Source organism: Macaca nemestrina, chromosome Y, assembly GCF_043159975.1.
Source record: "Macaca nemestrina isolate mMacNem1 chromosome Y, mMacNem.hap1, whole genome shotgun sequence".
Lineage (NCBI taxonomy): Eukaryota > Metazoa > Chordata > Mammalia > Primates > Cercopithecidae > Macaca > Macaca nemestrina.
The window spans coordinates 1,370,957-1,377,017 of NC_092146.1; positions in this window are offsets into that span (position 1 = coordinate 1,370,957).

Sequence of the window (6,061 nt, forward strand, 5' to 3'; positions counted from 1 at the left end):
GTAAACGCTCAGTGCGCTGAACTGTGTCGTCACTGTGCAATTTTAAAATGGCAAACTCTGTGTGATGTGCATGTTCCCCCAGGAAGAAACAAAGCAGCACAAACGGAGGTGATAACTCAGGTCATATCACACCCTGCCGGCCCCATCACCCTTCCTCCTTCCTCTGTTCACCTCCTCCTCCCCTTTCCGGGCTCTTCAGACAAGACCGGGCAGCCCTCCCCTGGCCGTCTGGACCCAGTCCTGTCTGTTTTGGGTGCATTTTAGGTCATTCACTCTGGCTGGAACCTGAGAGCGTCAGCCATGCGGTGAGTCCCCACGTCCCTCCAGCAGTCTGAGAGCAGAGCCGTGTCCTCTGCATTTGCACACCCTGGAGAAAACTGTCAGGCAGCAGACATGAGGAGCCCCTGGGAAGATTCAGTGAGGGCTGGCAGGCAGGTGTCAGGAAGACTGAGCGACTCTCTGGAGAAAGGACGTATTCCTTAAAGACAAATCCATCAAGGGATCAGTTTAAATAATTCCTGCTCAGCGCACACCCCACATGAAGCTTCATCAGACACTGCATCTGTTTTGCCTTTTCTAGAGACATGAACTCTCAGCTCAGTGATACCGTCTGTCAGGGTTTCAACGTCCCACCCCCAGGGGAGTCGGTTTCCATCAACCAAAGCTCTCCATGGTCCAGTTCTGAGGACGGGGGACGCTGGCTGCCTGGTGACGGCCGCCCTGGCCTTTCCAAAGCTGCACTGTCCTCTTGCATTAAGAAAGATTAGTTTGCACTCCGGGAGGAGAGACGCAGAAGGTTAACAAGATTAGAGAGAGCCCCGGAGACCAGCCGTGAGATTCCCCGAGGGATGTGGCTAATGAAACTGTAAAAACAAGGCAGGTGATGGCTCTCACGGCCGGGCCCTGATTTCAGAGCTGGAAATCTCTCTACCTCTTCTAGGCAGTTTTCTACCCCAATAATTTAGGTTGTCACTCGTGGTATCCAAGCCCCGGCACAGTTGGTTTTCTTTTGTTGTTGTTTGCAGTTTGCAGTTTGTAGTTTCTAAAGATGTGTTTTTCTATTTTTCTTTTCTTTTCTTTTTTTTTTTCTGAGATGGAGTCTCGCTCTGTCGCCCAGGCTGGAGTGCAGTGGCCCCATCTCGGCTCACTGCAAGCTCTGCCTCCCGGGTTCACACCATTCTCCTGCCTCAGCCTCCCGAGTAGCTGGGACTACAGGCACCTGCCACCACGTCCGGCTAATTTTTTGTATTTTTAGTAGAGACGGGGTTTCACCGTGTTAGCCAGGATGGTCTCCATCTCCTGACCTCGTGATCCGCCCACCTCGGCCTCCCAAACTGCTGGGATTACAGGTGTGAGCCACTGCGCCTGGCCTTTCTATTTTTCTTAGCTAAGAAATGTGTATGTGTGTGCATATGGTTGTCTGGTTGGTAGAGGTGGAGAGCTTCATGAATGTGTGTATGCGTGTGTCTCCGTGTGTATGTGTTTGTATGTTATGTTTGTGTCTGTACATATGCATGTGTCTTTGTGGATGTGTGTTTGTATATGTGTGGCTGTGTGTGTGCTTGTCTGGTCGTGTACGCATGTGAATGTGTGTGTTTGTATTTGTGTATTTGTGTCTGTGTGTATGCGTATTATGTATTTATATATGAATGTGTTTGTGCATGTGTATATTTGGGTGTGCATGTGTGTATGTATATGTGTGTGTGCATGTGTGTGTATGCATGCTAGTGTGTGCAGTTGTTTATGCATTTGTGCATATGTGCATGTGTGCATTTGTGTGTGTAGATATGGATATGTATCAGTGTGTATGCCTGTTAGTATCTGTGCATTTGTGTAAGTTTGTGTATGTGTATAATTGGGTGTGTGTGTGTGTATGCATGCTAGTGTGTATGCAATTGTTTCTGTATGTATTTGTGCATATGTGCATGTGTGCATTCGTGTGTATAGATATGGATATGTGTCAGTGTGTATGCCTGTTAGTATCTGTGCATTTGTATATATTTGTGTATGTGTATAATTGGGTGTGTGTGTGTATGCATGCTAGTGTGTATGCAATTGTTTCTGTATATATTTGTGCATATGTGCATTGTGCATTTGTGTGTGTAGATATGGATATGTATCAGTGTGTATGCCTGTTAGTATCTGTGCATTTGTGTAAGTTTGTGTATGTGTATAATTGGGTGTGTGTGTGTATGCATGCTAGTGTGTATGCAATGGTTTCTGTATGTATTTGTGCATATGTGCATGTATGCATTTGTGTGTGTAGATATGGATATGTATGAGCATGTTTGCCTGTCAGAGTCTGTATGCATTTGTGTGAATGTGCTTGTGCATGTGTATATTTGGGTGTGCATGTGTGTATGTGTGTGTGTGTGTGCATGCCAGTGTGTAGGCAATTGTGTATGTGTTTGTGCATATGTGCATGTGTGCATTTTTGTGTGTAGATATGGATATGTATGAGCGTGTATGTCTATTCGTGTCTATATTTTTGTGTGTTTGTGCATATGTGCATGTGTGCATTTGTGTGTGTAGATATGGATATGGAGCCATACTGTATGCATTTGTGGCTATGTGTTTGTGCATGGGTATATTTGAGTGTATTGATATGGATATGTATGAGCATGCATGTGTATTAGTGTCTGCATGCATTTGTGTGTATGTGTGCACATGTGCCTGAGTGCATTTGTGTGTAGATGTGGATATGTATGAGCGTGTATGCCTGTGTCTGTATGCATTTGTGTGTATGTATGTGTTTGTGCATATGTGCCTGTGTGCATTTGTGTGTGTTGATATGGATATGGATGAGTGTGTACGCCTGTTAGTGTCTGTATGCATTTGTATGTGTTTGTGTATGTTCATGTGTGCGTTTGCATATGTGTGTGCATACGTGTGTCTGTATATGTGCATCTATATGTGTGTGCATGTATGTGCATGTGTGTATGTGTATAGGCACATGCTGATTTGTGTGTGTGAGGGGAGGGGGCACAGGCAGACACTCTCTGTGTGGTCCCAGGTGGGGCTTGGTGACAACGAGCCTAGGGTGTTCAGCCCTGGGTGGATGTGGTAGCAGAGGGAACAGCAGGGCAGCGTCCAAGGTGCGAAAAAGCACAACTTGCCCCGAGAGAGAACCCTGCAGTCTGGGCCACCTCGGCTTCTCGGGCCACAGGTGCATTCCTCACAGGTGACCTGAGGGGTGGAGGAAAGGCCATCCCTGCAGGCCAGCGGGCTTGCTGGTTAGTGCTCACACTCAGTGTGCACCTGGAGGGCACCAGAGATCTTCCTACCTCCCAGGAGCCCATGCACGATCTCCGGGAATCTAGCCCTTGTCACTCCCTACCTGGGGCACCACCAGACCCCATTTACAGACCGGAAGCGGCCTGGGGCTGATCTTGTTGACCACTGTCCGGCATCGATGGGTCTGAGCTGCACGTGCCATTGTCCATGCGAACATTCTCCTCTCAGAGCTTTGCAAGCTGTTTTGGCACAAACTCACTGCTCAGCAGACTTCCTTGAACAAGGAGTCTTCTTAAAAATGACACTTCAGCCTGTCATCCCAGCACTTTGGGAGGCCGAGGCGGGCAGATAGCTTGAGGTCAGGAGTTCGAGACCAGCCTGGCCAACACGGAGAAACCCCATCTCCACTAAAAAATACAAAAAATTAGCCAGGGTTGGTGGTGCATGCCTGTAATTCCAGCTACTCAGGAGGCTGAGTCAGGCGAATCGCTTGAACCCGGCAGGCAGGGGTTGCAGTTAACCGAGGAGACCACCTCTCATATTGTCTTATGCCCAATTTCTACCTCCAAAGAAAGAAGAAGTAAAAACTAAAAGGCAGAAATGAAATCCACAAGCAGACAGCCCAGCGCCACACCCTGGGCCTGGTAGTTAAAGATCGACCCCGGATCTAATCGGTTCTGTTATTACAGACATTGTATGGAAAAGCACTGTGAAAATCCCTGTCCTGTTTTGTTCCGATCTAATTACCGGTGCATGCAGCCCCCAGTCACGTACCCCCTGCTTGGTCAATCAATCACGATCCTCTCACGCGCACCCCTTAGAGTTGTGAGCCCTTAAAAGGGACAGGAATTGCTCATTCGCTCGGCTCTTGAGACAGGAGTCTTGCCGATGCCACCACTTCCTTCTTTAACTCGGTGTCTGAGGAGTTTTGTCTGCAGCTTATCCTGCTACACAGTGAGCGGAGATTGCAACATTGTACTCCAGGCTGGGCAACACAGCGAGGCTCTGTCTCTAAAATAAAATAAAGTAAAATGAAGTAAAGTAAAATAAAATAGAGTAAAATAAAATATAAATATAATAATAATAAAATATAATAATAATAATATCTGCCTACATAGGTCAGTATGCAGGCGGCAAATTGACTCCTTGTTCTGTGGCGTCAGAGCCTTGGAGAAAAGGGGGGTCACTGAGAAGGTGGGAGGGCTGGGTCAAGTAAAAAGAAAACCCCAGGGAGGCTGATGCAAATCCCAGACCTCAAGGGGCTAGGGAGGGGCTGTTCTATCAAGTCCTGACGCCCAGGGCTAAAGGTAGAAGAGAAGGAATCCATTCTTTGCCTTCTCTCTCTTCCCGCCCCCTAGCCCTGCACCTGCTCCCCATTGGCTGAGCCCTGCTGAGGTCACCCAGCCAGGGTGATGTCAATCAGAGCCAAGCAGATGTCAATCACACAGGGTCTTTTCTCTCTTCCCGCCCCCTAGCTATACCTGCTCCCCATTGGCTGAGCCCTGCTGAGGTCACCCAGCCAGGGTGATGTCAATCAGAGCCAGGCAGATGTCAATTACACAGGGCTTTCTCTCTCCTCCCGCCCCCTAGAGCCTGCACCTGCTCTCTATTGGCTGAACCCTGCTGAGGTCACCCAGCCAGGGTGATGTCAATCAGAGCCAGGCAGATGTCAATCACACAGGGCCTTCTCTCTCTTCCCGCCCCCTAGCCCTGCACCTGCTCCCCATTGGCTGAGCCCTGCTGAGGTCACCCAGCCAGGGTGATGTCAATCAGAGCCAGGTGGATGTCAATTACACAGGGCCTTCTCTCTCTCTCTTCCCACCCCCTAGCGCCTGCACCTGCTCCCCATTGGCTGAGCCCTGCTGAGGTCACCCAGCCAGGGTGATGTCAATCAGAGCCAGGCGGCTGTCAATTACACAGGGCCTTCTCTCTCTCTCTTCCCGCCCCCTAGCCCTGCGCCTGCTCCCCATTGGCTGAGCCGTGCTGAAGTCACCCAGCCAGGGTGATGTCAATCGGAGCCAGGCGGATGTCAATCACACAGGGCCTTCTCTCTCTTCCCGCCCCCTAGCTCCTGCACCTGCTCCCCATTGGCTGAGCCCTGTTGAAGTCACCCAGCTACAGAGCCAGGCAGCTGTCAATCACACAGGGCCCACAACAGCCCAGAGATGAGTTGAGTGCGAATCTGGCGGACCCTGTGAATCGCCTCAGCACCTGCACAGTGGGAAGGGGTCGCCCCTGGCACGTTGCTGCCAAGTTTCAACAGCGCTTAGAGGGGAGGCAGCAGAAGCAACTCGGCTTCTCGATGGGCTTGGCCCGGGGTGCACTTGCACGAAGCATTGGCAGGAAGGAAGCTTAAAAATTCGTCTGGGGCCACCAGCTTCCAGGGATCCCGTGGGACACGGGGCGTGGAGGGTTTGTGTAAACAGCAGAGTGCGTTCTGTGTCATTTACTGCTGTTCTCTTCGGTCACATAGTTCTTTTGGTTTTGGTTTAAAAATAGGTGACGTTTAGGCTGAACGCAGTGGCTCACGCCTGTAATCCCAGCACTTTGGGAGGCCGAGGTGGGAGGATCACCTGAGGTCAGGAGTTCGAGACCAGCCTGGACAACATGGTGACACCCCGTTTCTAATAAAAATACAAAAATTAGCCTGGCGTGGTGGGGGTGCCTGTAATCCCAGCTACTCTGGAGGCGGAGGCAGGAGAATCACTTGAGCCTGGGAGGTGGATGTTGCAGTGAGCCGAGACAGGGCCACTACACTCCAGCTTGGGCAACAGAGTGAGACTCCATATTAAAAAAAAAAAAAAAGTGATTTTAGGCCGTATGTAGT